Here is a 16,124-nt window from a genome sequence, read left to right on the forward strand (position 1 = left end):
AAGATGCTTTTTTTTAGTCAACACTTCACTTACCTGTCAATCTAGGCCTCCTGCACACAGTAGGCCCCGCCCCTATCACTGCTGAGCCAATCACGAGTCCACATATTACCTGCTGGCTCTGTTCAGGTTTCTCAATTGGCCAAGAGCCTATATTCAGCCTCCAGGTGAGATCCCAAAGGCACGCTGCAATATTAGCAGAAGAGAAGCTAACAGTATGATTAGTTAGGTTTATTGTACGGCCACTTACTGTTGCACATTGAATATTTGAACATGTGTATTATTTAAATAGCTTAATATGGAATGCAAAATGATAATAACAATGTAAAGAAATAGCACCTGGTAGCAAATACCCATTTTTAGGCTAATAGGTGACCATAGATGAACAATGGATTTGTCTTGTTTGTTATTGTTGATACTGAGGAGTTGGTAATGTTGGTAACGGGAACAGAAAAAATGTTATTTTGTGCAGCTATTTAAAAAAAATTAAATGTTAAACATTGCGATAAAGTACTCTGTGATAAATAGGACAATATGTTTCATCTGATAAGTAGCTATGGTAAAAAAAAAAACAACAACAACAAAAAACGAGTTGTATGAGCTGAAGTAAATTGGACCTACAAGGACATACATGGACAATAGAACTTCAAAACTTGAGGTGGTAATGTGTGTATTATTGTGAATTCATAATCAAATACAGTGTCCAACACAACACAATAAAGAGGTCAATAAAGATGCATACTTTCTACTATTGTGCCGAATTAATCATAGACAAACCTTTTTAAAAAAAACTATTTTTAGGGGTGGTACACACGCCCATGGGTCCTGAACTATATATATATATATATACCTATAACCTATTTATGTCACATGTTCCCTAATAAATCAGTAAACAACTTAAGTTCAGAACCTGCCCTACAATCCAAACGCTCGTGTGAGTGGGCTTCCCTTTACCAAATATAGGACAGCCAGCCAGGCTCTGCAGCCGCTCTCTCTCTGGATTGCACCATCGCAGGGAATGAGTCTGAACTTGCGATGAAAGCCGGAGATGAATTCTTCATCTGTGACCCACATAATGGCGGTATATCTGGGTGGGTGAGCGGAGCCCCGCCGCGTTTCCAGCCCGCTCCTCCGCCGGTGCTGCTGGAGCTTTAAGCGGCGCACCTCACCTCGCCTCGCCTCGCCTCGCGTCGACTCGCCTCGTCTCCCATCTTCCTCCGCCTGGATCCGACTCTCCTCCTCCTCCTCCTCCTCCTCCTCCTTCTCCTCTCTCCATCTCGCTTCCAGAAGGAGGAGAGGAGCGGGAAGCAGAAGAGCCGCGCGTCGAGGAGGAAAAAAAAGGGGCCGACGGACGGAGACGGGAAAAGTAAGTAGCTCGACGGGAATGGAGATGTTGTCGCTGTTGCTGAAGAGGACATCACTTCTGGAGTAAAGCCAGTACTTTAGCGGCTGCCAGTGTTTCCGTTACTCGTTACATTATTTAGGCTACTCGATGGAAGTTACTATTACCTATACTCAGCTTCACAATGAGGCAAATACAGTTGAGCTAGTGGTTCTAAAAGTGTTTGGTGTTGTTGCTTGCTCTAGTTTGAACTGTTTTATCTATTTTTACACAAAAGATTCCTCTTCCACTACATTTACAGTTCAAGATACATTTTCAATGTAAATGCTGTTCCCACATGTTAAAACACACCTGTCAACAGTAATTTGGCACAAAAACCATAAATTCAATAAGTTAAATTAAATCGATCATTTAAATCATCTTGACATAATGAGTTCAGAAATTTAATTTAATGAGAACTTATTGGTATTCCAATATGTGGGCTTAAGCCAGTTGAGTGAAATGGAAATTTCAACGTGTCAACCTAATCTGACAATGAGTTTTACAATGGATCCCTCAAAGTTTCTAATTTCTTCGAGGTATTTGAGATTAGTCGGACCTAAGTATGTATAAAAACTAAGCATAATCTTTAAACAGGAAGTAGTAGTTTTTGATAATGTGGACGCTGGGATTATTTCATTATTTAGTTTATTTTACCTGAACATGGCTGAGTAATGACAGAATTGCAAACAAAACCCAACGTCCTCAGTTTGCTAATTAGCAAAAAGTGCTAATTTGTTAAATTTGCGTGTCATATCAAACTAGAAACCTTTGCTACCACTACATGGCAGAGTAAAGTGTCCACTAAAGAGGACAATGGGTTTAAATGAAGCAGAATGAGCTGCAATAAAACCTGAAACGTAACGTCCCCATACGAGGACGTGGGGTCTCAGGAAGTTAAACCAACCTGAAATTTATTACAGTGCACCATTTTTCAGAATTAAATACAAATTAAATTAATAATGTTTGTAATAATCCAACAAAGAATAGTGCAAAGTAGCTGCAAAGGAATTGTGTGCCAGAATATTTAAGTATCATAATGCAGAGTGGGAATGGCAAAATAGCACGAGCTGGAGGGTCACTGAAGATAATACAGTGTACACAACACTTACCTACACAGTCCAGTTAAATATCCATAAAATGTCATGAAGATGTATTTCTAACAGTCACTGAGGACAAAATATTAACAAACCCTCTTAATACCTCGTAATATCACACATTTAATAGAATGTTATAAATATCCAAAACCATTCATGCAGGTATGAGGTCAGCTTACATTAGTCCTATTAGTCCTGCTTTGAATAGATTTGAATTGTTTACATCATTTATCATACTTAACTCACTTTTTTTAAACCCCTCTCCATCAACGATGATTGATGATGATGGATCTATTGTTACAGTGTCCCTGACAGTGATGACAGTGAATATGAAAACCTCCCAGGCCTTATCTGAAAGGTCACTTATTCAATATTCACCGCGCTTGTCTGTCTCCTCGCTCTGTCTAGGTTCCAGCTCAGCAAAGAAGTAAAAGAGGAAGAATGACATTTTCGTTCCCTTCCCTTCTCCCTTGGGGATGTTGTCACTCTCCTCTGCCTTCACATTCTGCGCTAAAGTTCTCAGCTCAACTTAAAATTGCATAATATATGCAGAAAAGCCCATGGAGGAATAAAAAAAACAGATCCCAAACTTTGCTAATTGTACACTGCTGCTTCGAGTGTAACAGATGTTACGTGGTACAATTTGATGAGCTACGTGACATTTCATCTTTTAAAGCTGCACAAATGAATTTCTGGCCACTAGGGGGCAGATTAACTACAAAACAAGCAGAGCCATATATTAGACAGAGTATGGCCAATTTAAATCATGGGCGCCATGTTTGCTACATCGGAGGGAAGATTCTACAGTGTAACCCTTTTGGGCAGACATAAAACTACATGAACATAAATGACATGAACACATGGGTTTCACAGTATATATGATGGTTTTTCTAAGCCTTTAGTCTAGATAACTAGCTACCATAAGACTAGCATAAGGCTTGGTTAACTTCGTAAAGCGGTGTTGAGCGTTTTCAGATCAAGGTGCACATTAATGATGATACGACTTTATTTGTCCTATATAAAAATATATAAAAACTTCAAAGAAAGACATTGACATTTACCTCACTTAATAGGGACAAATCATCTGACATCCAGTTCTTCCTTTTAATCTTCTGCTCCCATAACTTTGTCCGTTTTTGTTCACTGGGGAAACGGTGGAGTTTCTCCTGTGCTGGAGCGGTAGCCTGAGCTCTATGGTATGTTTTAGCTTTTAATCCAAGTTAGTCTCTGTTATTGCCACTTCTGCGAATGAATATTGGTTAAATGTAGCAAACATGGCGCCCAAAAAACACGTGACCAGCTCAGAACCAATCAACACAGAGGGATGGATCAGACGGTCTATTCCTTAGTTGGTTAGACTCTCTCTAATATACAGCTCTGAAAACAAGCTCACTTACACAGAGCCAGTTGTTGTGGCTAAAATGTTAGCAGTGCTTGTCTAATCTTCACTTTTTGTTGGTCTCCACCAGATCTTGAGAGATTATTGCCTTATTTTACAAGCCAAGAGTAAAAAAGTGTATGAGATTACTGTCATACACTTGTCAAATAATGCAGTTTTGAACAAGTAGGTATCATTGAAATGTGAGACAGTGTGATGTGGAGTTTAAATTGCCGTCTTCTTGACTTCGCAGGTAAGGCTGAGAAATTACCCAAGGTTTTCTGCGTGGGATTCAAGCTGAAGGTATAGTGGTGCTATTGTTTCTCTTCTAGTTGTAGAGCCTCACCTCAGGCACCTTTGCTTTCATTCATTGATTACTTTCTTCCACACAGGCTCGTCAATAACAGTTCAGTCAGCTGCTGTGCCGTGTGTGCGGGCGTGTATTATGTTAAATCAATGCCGTCCTGCTCATTTGCTCGTCCTTCCTGTCAAAATTAGGAGGAAATTTGAAACTGAGGTGCTGTATGTTTGTCAGTCATCGCTGTTGGGACGGTGGGCCCATCTCCTCCCCCTGACAAGGCGAGTGACACATGAGAATTTTTAACTGACAGCAGCGCTCTAAAGCCACAGCTTTATTTGACAGCCGGTGGCTCATGCTGTGGATCATTTCATCATAATACAGAAACCTGAATAGTAACTAAACTGAAGCGCTCAGTTTATATTTGTGCATCCGTTTTACAGCAGTGGAAAGTGCTGGCCGGTGCCTCAGTTATAATAAACCGTAGAAGCTAATGTTCTTCTTTTTATGAATGGTATCCAAAATTTATGGTTGTCCACCATGAGGCAAATGAGGCTTTATAAACTTAAACTGAGCTCAGACCAGTCGAGCTTCGAGGTGATTTATTCATCAGTTCTCTCCTCTCAATCAAAGTTTGACCCAGACCGTTTGGTTTCATTCTTTTCAACACATTATGTTTTCATTTTGACAAACTGTATTAACACATTGGACCTAAACTAACACTAAAACCATAAAGTCTGAGTAGGAAAAGGTTGGATTTTTCACTGTTAAAACCACAAACATGTTTAACCACAAACCATTTTAGCAATGACAGAAATTAGACCACAAAGATAGAGAGCAGCTGTTTTGTCAAACATATTCTAGTCTAGAGGCTACGTTAGCAGACTGCTTTTGACAGATATTTTGACAGATGTTAAAACCGACTGTTAAAATCTTGGCTCCCCTTCCTGCTGAAAAATCGCCACCCTGTGTTGACCCCATCTCCCCAAACATTTTCTCAGCCCGACTCTTTAAACTTTCTGCTATTTTTTATTTTTTTTTGCTGTAAAGTTACAGCAAGTTGTTGCACCGAAGTCTCCTTTGTCCTCTTTGTGCTCATATCTGCTTCCCTGTGAGGTCATCTGAGATGGTGCATTCACCACTTTTCCATCTGGCTCTACAATCCAAAAAAATAATAAAAAGAAATAATGCAGTGTTCTATTTTCCAGTTCTTTGTAAGAGCTGATATTGATCAGTCGAGTCTTTGGATCAGTTTTTTAAACACATACCATTTTCTCCATCGTTAGAAACCTCTTTTGAGACGGCACAATGAGATTAGTCCGTCTCTGAGGGAGATCCAGAACATGACAGAAGCTACAGCTCTGAGAGTAGCAGCCTGAAAGATGACGAAGAGCAGCACAAAAGTAAAGCAACACCCAACTAGAGGTCAAATATTGCGGAGCGTTCATAAATCTCTGGAACCAATGAAAGCCTTATGTAGTTTTAAGATTTAAAATTGTTTCAAAATTAAAATATCTCCAAATGAATGGATATTGAATCAAATCCGGACCCTGTGAATCCATAGTGTGCAAGTTTAAACAAGAATATCTATGATGTTTTGATGACCTGATTTCAGAATTTAATCTGGTCAATCTGAGTCCAGATTGACCATATTATCAGGTTGAAGATAGTAATACAATATAATTGCTTAAATTAGGGCTGGTTGAGATTTTTAGTTATTTTTCTTGGAAAAAAAATGTTTCATGGTTCCAACTTCACCAGCGTGAGGATTTCCTGATTTCCCTCTCAGTTAGTTAAATAAATAATACATTGTAGGTTTACACTGTTACTTCAAACTGTTGCCATGTTCAACACCTGCTTTGCCAGTTGTGCTTGTCCACTGGATCGAAATCATTCTGACTTATACTTAACATTTTTCCACAAGCGGCTGCTGTCACTACTAATGCGTGTCTGTTCCCACGTTGTTGTTTGATGCAAAGCGTGGATTTCTTTATAATATATATGAGTCATGTTTTTGTAGGTACCTCTGCAGCAAAAAAACTGCAGTACCTCTATCCTCAGAGGCAAGGTTTAAAAATATATACATTATGCTGCTTATATATATATAAACACACACACATCTATGTTGAATTATTAACAAATCCCAGAAAAAGAATCTACTCGGTTTACCCTTTACAGACTGTTCACTTCACTAAAAACTAAAAACAGAAAGGCTGAATGCTATTTCTGCATCACTGCATTAGTACATCCGCTGACTTGGTAATTTATAGCTGCTATATAGAAAACCTGTGGCATCACTATGAGTTAATATCATAAAATTTTGCAAGGTAATTCTTGGTACAGAAGTTCATTTTAGGGGCAACAAAGGCATTTTTTAAAAAAGACCAGATCAGATTGTGCTCATAGCCAAAAAACGATTGTTTGTATGAACTTGTCTGCTGCATGGAAGTACTTTACCCTATGAGGCCGATGGGCGACACCCATAGTGGTAGACAGTGAAAGAGAGAAGAGAAAAAAAAATCCATATTCCCATATCTATCCAACACCATGTAGCGTGTGCTTGGTTTATATTGCATTTTAACGTGTTGATACAGCTAACTTGACTCACCTGCTACAAACGGGGTGTTGCAGTGTTTCTGTCTGGACATCTTTCAGTTCAAGCATTGCCACTTTTAACACGTCCATATAATGTGGAAAGTACAGGACAGACCATGGACTGAACGGTCCAGCAGGTGGACTCTGAAAAAGTGGCATTGGTGTACAATAGCCACACTGACACCAGGTAGTGCTGCCAACACACTCTTCTCTCCAAACCACTGGTTTCACCACTTCATCCACTCTCAGTTGCACCACTTCTCAGTTTCCACACATTATCAGTTCAAAAGCATAACCAATAGGATTTATACCGGCAGTACTAGATCAGAGTAGAGATCGATGTTTGCATTTTTTTCTGGTATCGACATCAACCGTTAAGCGTGTGCATTTGCTGACACATATATATATTTTTTTCCCATCTGCGGACCGTGCAGCCCATACATTGCCCCTCCCCCACTAACAGAGTGCGTGCAGCTGGAAGTTTTGGACGCCTCCCAACAGCAGAATTAAGTGCACTGAACCCTTTTCTGATTTAAACGTGTATTAAGTTCAACAACGATGATGCTGCAACACTACTTATGTTCAAATATGTTCAAAGAAATTACCTGCAGGAGAACTAAGTGTGTTTTTGACAGTTTCCATTACTTGTGCTCTACCTCTGGAATATCAGCTGCAAATATCAGAAAAATCAGTAGCACACAGCGACCATTGGCCAAGGCTGTTGTAGAAAATATCAGAATCACATCTACCCTAAAAAATCTGTATCAGTCGATCTCTAGTTCAGAGGGATCCAACCAACTCTGTGAAATAATGAAAAATAAATGTCTTAAATCTTTGATTTTAGCAACTTTTTTTAACATTTGACCTTAGAAAAAGTGTTATTTCAAACACAGTTTGCAGTACAAGGAGGAACACATGTACGTTTCCCCTTTAAGTGGAGGGCAGGACACCATATGCAGCTTAAACTCAATGCACGGCTTGGGATTTTTATGGTTACTCAGCAGGTCCATAACTAGATCAGCTGTAATAAATAACTGCATTCCTTCAGCTCAGCCTTAGTTTGGATTGGAAGAACATCCTGCTGGGAGTCAACACCCCGCATGCGAAATTATTAGTATGCAGCACCGGAGCCAGTGATCCACAGGGACACATAATGTCGGGGTTTATCTTCTTCTGCTTAACAATGCGAATGTTTCCGTACCAGACTGCAGACGCGCAGCTCGGTCACTGTGTATCTGTAGGACAGGTAGATGAAAGCCAGCCTGCTTGCTGTGTTAAAGGCCCAGAATACACTGTCCAGACCTCACGCTGTTTTGTAATCGACACACACAGAGGAGGGGGACACACACTCTCTCTGTGTTATATATTTGTGTGTCCATAAACACGTCTCCGAACCTAAACACTCTGTAGAAGTGAAGCTGGAAGAAAAGGCCCCTTAACGCGCAAATGCTCTTTCTCTGAAAGTCAATCACTCAGATCCTGAAAGGCTAGAAGTGCAGAAAACACGCTCTCTCTTTCTCTTTCTCTTTCTCTTTCACACACACACACGCGCACACATAAATGCATGGTGCAGTGAAGGAACCATTAGGGAGTTAATTCCAATTCTGCTGACAGTAGATAGGTTTCCCCATTCTCTCTCTCTATCACGTAGTAATTACTTATAAGGCCACGGGGATTATGATGTCCCTAACTCCCCTCTGTAATAGAGCCTGTGCTCCATATAACCCTTTAGCTTTGCTATCCAGTCTCTATCACCCCCCCACCCCCCAATTAAGCCGTCCCTCCCCCTCATTATCCCTCCATGTAATATCCTCCATCCATTAATGTAGCCCACTTCTCCCACTCCTCGCCATTACTTCGCCCTCTTCTTTCTACCTCTCCTCCGTCTTTCCCGTGCTCTTCTTCCCCCTCTGCTCTTTTCTTCGCCCGAGCCTCCGTAACACTGGATCAGCGCGCTATTAATTTCACTCCTACACAGCCGCAGAAGCAGAACCACTATGCCCTGAATGTGTGAGGATTTGAGCTGGGGGGGGGGGGGGGGGGGGGGGAGTGGGGGGGCAGTGCTTCAGGGACACAATACAGTGCAATTGTAGTTGAATGTACTATACTGTACCCGGGGCCTTACATAAGCAGGCAGGCATGGTCTTTGGTGCAGACGCAGCACGTCCAAGCACACATCCAGCTTCGGTTCCTTGGCTAATGTTTTCGCTTCCTTAGCGCCTGGGTCTATTTCCGTCTCGTCTCCATGGCTCCTGAGGCGGCAACATGCAAAATGCAGCAATGTCTTCTGATTAGCCTCCACAGCTTGCACAGATGAATCCTGTAATGTCAGATGAAAACTCTTGTTTGTGCATCTCAGTATCAAAGAGCAAGTCTGTGTGTGTTGTGTTAATTTGGGTCCGTATTTATTGCATAGCTGGCGGCTAGTCTTTTATGCAGTGGTCACAGTCCATCATCATCAGGAGATAACTACCCAGTAATACGATGAGGAGCCATTTCCATTTTTTCAAAGGCAGTAATTTACTCCTAATTTCTCCGTTGTGTTTTGATTTTCTAGTTTTTCCGGTGCATGTAGATGTAAATATATGCACCACCTCCTTTAGCTTCATGGAGTTTTCATGGTGATGGTTCCGTTGTGTCTAGGGATGCTGGACCAGCTCCTGTTTCTAAAAACTTTTCTGTAAGAAGTGGCCAGCTGAAACACCGAGAGACTATTTACAAGAGAGCAGAAAACCAGACCCACTGTCTGGTTTCCAACCGATTAACCTCCTGCTCTAGTTGGTGCCTTTTTTTATTCCTTCGTATCTCCTCACACTTCATTCCAACCACCACAGGACTCCATCTGTTACAGGACATAAAGCACACACCCATATGATGAATTCTGTAAATATAAGATTCTTTTACACCTAAGGTTGGAGACTGGGAGGGTTGATACCTCAGGCTGCAGACTGGACTTGAACAAATCTGGAACAAATGAACCAAGCTCAGGACGGCTGGAGAGGTTACTGTCGACTGCAGTCGCTCCCCTGAGCGGTTCATTTGCAGTGTTACACACAGTCGGATGCGGCATCACTTAAAATATAACACTGCTGCAAGTGATGTGAGGTGTCTGGCTGCACCCTGCTGCCCGTTTGGAGGTGGCAGCAGCAGCAGTGAGCCTCCTAAGCATCCGTAGCCAAACGCTTTCTCCACATGGCCCAGTGAAGCTTGATCGGACTCACCCTGTTGTTCGTATACAGACCTCAGACGCGAACCACAGAACAGCCGAAAGCGAATGCGAACTGAACCAACGTCGAGTGCAGCACTGTATTGTTTGTATTCAATTGGAACTGGAGTGAAATATGAGCATGAAAACACCTGTGGTCCGCTTAATGTGCGGACCATGTGGTGGTAGAAACTCTCATTTTTCAAGAAAAGCAATATAATGCCACCCTTGTGTTCTATTTACTTAAGAACATGACATGAACCAGTACAGCGAGGATTAGATTATTAACATCTAACCTATGGTACGTTTAGATGAGGCGTTTTTACCATCCATCACAGTGGGACTCGGGCTGATTGATGCTCGCTGTGTTCAGCGTTGATGGAGGACCAGAAATGCCACGATATGCGACAGAGGAAGAAGTAGGCTTCCCCATTCTTCTCCTCTTTAAAATGATGGAACAGTCGAGTTGCTACGGCGACAGTGTTGTCACTTTTACAGCATCTGCCAGCTGAACACACAGACACATGGCCGCGCGGAACGCAAACACCGCAGACACACAGAAACGTGTGCGGATCGGCAGAGGGAGGGGAACAGAGTGAGCTGTTTGCCTTTTAAAGGCAGATAAGAGCAACACCAACTGCTCCGCGACAGCCTCGGCCAACAATCAGCCACAACTGATTTAGTCTCGGCTCCCTCATTATAGAACCTGGACCTGGAGCTGCCAGATTTAGTCTGCTAATTCACTTCATCAGTACCAATACAGACACAGGAACAGCTGGGCTGGAGCGTTTTGCCATTTCAATCTTGTGTAAAATATGTAAATGATAACATCCACAGTGAGGTGGCCAGCAGCAGCAGCAGCAGCAGCAGAGCTGAAAGAAGCTCTGGTGACAACAGCAGGTAATAATGCTTCTCCCGGGGTTGCGCCTACATTATTGCGCCTCTTTGTTATTTCTCTCTATAGAGTCTCTTTGTCTGCTGAGAGCATTTATTAACGGTAGCACACAGCGTGTTGATCTGTGCACAGAGGGGACACTATTCACAGAAAGAGCAGCCATTTGCTCCGTGCACTCTGAGGAATGGCATCTCTCCTTGCGACCTATTGATCGAGAGGTCAGATCAGGCCCAGAGGAGAGTCTTGGTGGAGCAAACCTCTTTGCAGCCCACGGGCTTTCAGGCTTTATCTTTCGGCCCCCGTCTCTGTTGACGCAGCACATTCACCTAATCCTGCCTGGGCCATTATATCAGTTACAGCTGGACAGCCAGGTGATCCAGAGTTTCACCTAATCGTCCGGGCCGACCCACGGCAGGACGTCTGCTGCAGCGGCGGTGGTGATACTGGCTTACTGAGAGGAGCTGTGGGTCCGTCACGCTGACGTGAGGCTGATGCTTCACTCTGGAATGTGTCTATGTTCACATTAGAGCACCTCGAGCCATCGCAGCTAAGCGGCCCTATAAATGTCCCGCACCATTTACTGCGCTCAGCTGAAGCAAAGGAGACTAAAGGCTTGCCGCACTGAAAAAAGTTAATTTTAGCTCTGTCCCTAGTGCTCAACTGTCTTTATTGTGGCTTTTCTGCTCTATGGACGTCACCTGTCAATGAAGCAGTGTAGGTTATACTGCTTTTCTTAACATGGATCTCAGCTCCCACTGGTTTTTCTTTTCTCTTTTAGTGGTAGCTCTCACAACCAGTTCTTGTACTTTTCAGTAGAAAGCTGCTAGAGACATAAATAAGCCACTGAAATAATACTATATGTGCAGGAGCTTTAACAATTTACCAAAGTGAGAACTATGTATCTACATATCACAGGATGGGGTCATTCCCCCGGCAATCGACCTGGGATTTTATCTGCTCAGCATTGATGTGAACAGGAATACCATGACATTGATGTACCTTCCTCTCACATTCTGATTTTGTCACTGGACGGACTGTGTCAATGTAGAAGCTCCAGGGCTGTGAGCAGCTCAAAAGCAGAGCAAAGTTTTGGTCTAAACCCATAAGAAACCGATGAAGAGTTTTTTTTTTCTTTTTCCATTTTGTCAGTCAAACAAATCAAATGTGTTGTTACATCTTTGTTCAAATCAAATCACAATTTATTTATATTGCACTTTTCATGCAAAAAAAGAAAATGCAACACAAAGTGCTTCTCAAATAAAAACAAAACATTACAGGAGACAAATCAAGAACCCCCAGAGGGTTTTAAAGAAATCCTCTGCTTTGCAGAGATTGGTTGTACAATTACAATCCTTTTCTTTTGCGTGTTTGTTCAGAGGTCTGTTAGGCAAATGTGACTTGAACATGTGATGGACCAACATGTTACAACCGTCACAGTTGCAGACATGATTGGGTGGCAGGTTTCACATTAGCCAAAGTGAATTTTCACTGTGTCTGGCAATCTGTACTGTTTTCCCCATTAGACAGATTAATCTGGGGACATTAGCGATCACTGTAGCTCCATTAAAGCCATTCTGTTCCTGCTCGTGCCTTTCACATGCCTTAAGTCTAAGGTAACCGGGCACTTTGCTTAAAATCAATAGATTAATGATGTAATGCAATTGGGTTTCAGCTTTGTCTTTATGTGTCTTTAAAGATAACTCTGATCCGTGTTATGTTCTGTCTCTGCAGCCGTCCACCCTGAGATTTACTGCAGCCAAATTCACAAAACTGTTGTTCTCATTTCCATATATTCCTTTGTTTCTGTGGTCAGGCAGCAGAAAGAGAAATGGAGCCAGAAATGCGATTGAACCTCATAAATACCGTGTTGACCAGCCGACAATAACAAGCTGCTTAGCTGTAGAAAAAGTGATCAATCGTGACAGTGAGTTTCTCGTTTAAAGCAACAAAAGATTTTCTTGTTCAGCTCAGCCTTTTACTGGGAAACGTTGTTTAGGCTTAAAGTAACGAATAACTTATTTACTTGTTTACCAGATCTGTTGCATAGGACTAGATGTTAGTATCTCTTATTGCATACTTGAAATACCGCTAAGACTCTGTGGGATGTCAAGTGAGTGACAGCATCCTTTGGGTTATCGAGTGCCCTCCTTCTCAGGTGTTTCACTGATAGCCATCAACTCACTTGCAGGCCCAGGTGGAGTCCTTTCTCTTCATCCACAGCCACTGACTCCCCTTCCCCGTAGCTCTGGAGAGGTCCTTGTCTGCCAGCCGGGGGGCTTTCCCTCGCGCTCCCATGTCCAGCGTGACCTAGATGTTGAGGTGGCTACAAACCCTCTGCAGCCTCCTCCAACTGGTCGGACCCTCACCTAAACGGGCTGTTTTCTAAACTCCATCAAGTACGAATTAGATCCATGTTTTCGTGTTTCATTCGTGTTTTCACAGCAGATAACTCAAGAGGTTGAAACTTCTGCACACTTTAGTTGTTGAGCCGATTATTTGGATGGATTTTTGACTTTCGTCTCAGTGTCTTAGCGTCGTTGTTGCATGTGACACAGACTTTTTGAGCAGTTTGTTTCTGCACATACAGACATATTAAACTCGATAAAGTAGATTTGGATTAACCTTCTGCTCCAAGTAGGTGCAGTTATTGGTTATTTACACCGATCAGGCATATCATATCAAGGATAACTTTAAATTAAAGACTTTAGCAGTGAAACAAATGAAACCATTTTTTTTACATAGGAGTTCTTTTTTGTTTGTTTGGTTCTGAAAGTTAAACAGATGTGTATCAATAGCAGTTCACTGCTACAAAGTAGTTGGCTTGGGCTGAACTTTACCAGATAAAGGTTGTTTCAGCCAAAATTGTCCTGATTGTATCAGACCGTGGGCTGGGAAACTGCTGGTGGACAAATTCTGCTTTGTTAAAACCTAGCCAGTGTGAAAAGCTGTTAGTGTGATAAAGCCCCCCCCCCCCCACACACACACACACACACACACACACACACACACACACACACACACACACACACACACACGTAGCTAACACTAACAGATTTTGGCAACTTTGGCAATGTACTGAGGTCAGCTACAGACTGCGGCACAGATGTGCTATTTGAATACTGCAGACTAATTAAATACAACTCAATAAATGATCCCTTGCTGAAATGCCTGCGCCCACAGAACTAGAGAGTGGGCACACAGAGGGCAGGTTGTAGACTAAAATCAAGCACTGTGGGCGTTTCACTTGACCTGTTAATAATGGAAAATAGGGTGCTGTGCTAAAAACAAACCAGAGTAGGAGGGTATTAAGGCCTCTTCCTATATCACAGCCTAACCTGTAAAAGACTCTCGAAAGGGGTTATTAAAGGAGAGACTCACATATGGTGGTTTTTCAAAACACTCCAGCCGTAGCAGGTGGAAGATTGGTGCTGCATCCAAAAAGTTGTTGGTGCAGTCGCACAACATTATGGTCAAACTTGAGTGTATTCTTGAGCCCGTGATTTCCATAAATCGTTTTTTGTCAATGTGCAGCGTTTGCCTTTGCAGGTTATCCAATAAAAAAATAAGCTGTGACACATGTGTTAAGTTAGAGCAGTGCAATGTCGACATACTCTACACACCTCACCACCGTTTATTAAATTATATTCTGAAGAATTTCCATCAATCTCAAAGCCTTTTTAGTGTTTTTCGTAAGTAGTCCATATTTAAGGCGTCTAACTTCAACCTACTGTCGACCATCTTCGTTTGGATCTGTTGCCAGATGGCAAACCAGCATGTGCACCCCCAGGTGTGTTACTCTAAAGATTGTGTCAGCATCAAAGTATTTTTAACAGCAAAAATCAGGATATGACACCTATGTGTGCTGAGGACTTCAACCAATGTGTCAGGTTTATGGAAATTACAACTATGAGACTCTCTGCAAATGTTCTTTTTTGATTCGATTGTATAGGACTACCCCTCCGGATTGTTACGTGTGATCACGTCAGATTTGTTTGTTATGTAACTATATTCATTGGTTGCTGTGGCAACAACCTAGATCTGTGTCTGTGTGTGTGTGTGTGTGTGTGTGTGTGTGTGTGTGTTAGCAGTATCTTGTCCCAGTCAAGGAGAATCGTACAGAAGAAACAGAAGAGAATGAGAATTATGAGCTAATGTCACTCTGAATGGTCTGTGGTTTATGTATTTTTAGATGCACAGAAAAAAGGCCAGACTCAATGCGCTTTTTTCAGCTTATTTTTCAACTTATTCAGCTTTTTACCAACTTGTTTGGTTCAGTTTGGTGTGCTTGCCTGTTTAGAGCATAGACTGTATAACAATGGACTAAAACTTGTCACTTTTCTTGGGACTTTGGAGTCAGAGTCTGATCAGTACGGTCTGAGAGTGCCATGAACGGCCGCGATGTCCATGACCCGACCACACTTCCACCAGACTCACTCACATTTTCGTGAAGGAAAGGAAGGAATGAAATGTTGGATTATATACACGGCACTTGATTTGCAGCTCTCACAGTGTTCAGTTTTCGGTCATCCAGGTCATGGTTAATCCAAAAAGGCGTTTGAAAAAAGGCAACTGGACTTAGTTTTTTTCCTCGTGCTCACAGTTTCTGGAATTCACTAACCAAGGATTTATTGATGCAAGAAAGTTTATTGGTAGACAGGACGTGAGAGAAATGGATGAGGGTCGAAGGGATAGATGACATGAGGTGGTACCCAGCTCACTACAGGTCAAGGGGTTGAACATTAAAAAGAACCAGGTTTGAGAATTGGATGGTGATTGTATAATGAGAGCTGATTTAAACAAAAGAAGAGCATAAATAAAGAGGGAAGCTTGCAGAATTCATAACTAATAAAATGTGAACTTAAGACGAGTAGCATTGCTAAACGTAGCGGTTCACAATATGAAACTGATACGTGTAAGCAAGAGGTGAAGTATAAAAAAAAACAAAAACAGACAAAACTTAAACCTTGTCCTAGCTCCTATTCAAAATTACTTTAATCCTGACAAAGGTGGTACAGAAGCTCTACTCAAAAACATGAAAAGAAACATCAAGATTTAAACAACAAACTGAGGCACGCTGCTGTCCATGAGGACAACAGTCTGAGTGGTCGCACTTGGACACCGGACGAATTGTTGGAAATGAAGGTGAATCAGGGGAGAAACCTGGAGGGATCCTGACTTTGTCCAGGCCAGATAATTTACAGCAAATCACTCATACGCAGAAATGCTCTGACAAGGATGATAATAAAGGAACCCAGGGAGTGAAGACTCAGGAAGCTTT

At 42.0% G+C, this 16,124-nt stretch overlaps 1 protein-coding gene across 3 annotated transcripts in view; it reads left to right on the plus strand.

The window, feature by feature from the left end:
- Positions 1–875: 875 nt before the first annotated feature.
- klhdc8a (kelch domain containing 8A) overlaps positions 876–16,124 on the plus strand; it is a 39,699-nt gene continuing 24,450 nt past the window's right edge. For 2 of the 3 annotated variants that reach the window (XM_047581882.1, XM_047581883.1), the window contains exons 1-2: positions 878–1,363; positions 4,107–4,156. The gene's annotated coding sequence lies outside the window, so the exon portion shown is untranslated. Of the gene's footprint in view, positions 1,364–4,106; positions 4,157–16,124 lie in introns of all 3 variants that reach the window. The other variant, XM_047581884.1, reaches the window with a different exon arrangement.

Source organism: Mugil cephalus, chromosome 4 (genome assembly GCF_022458985.1).
Source record: "Mugil cephalus isolate CIBA_MC_2020 chromosome 4, CIBA_Mcephalus_1.1, whole genome shotgun sequence".
NCBI lineage: Eukaryota > Metazoa > Chordata > Actinopteri > Mugiliformes > Mugilidae > Mugil > Mugil cephalus.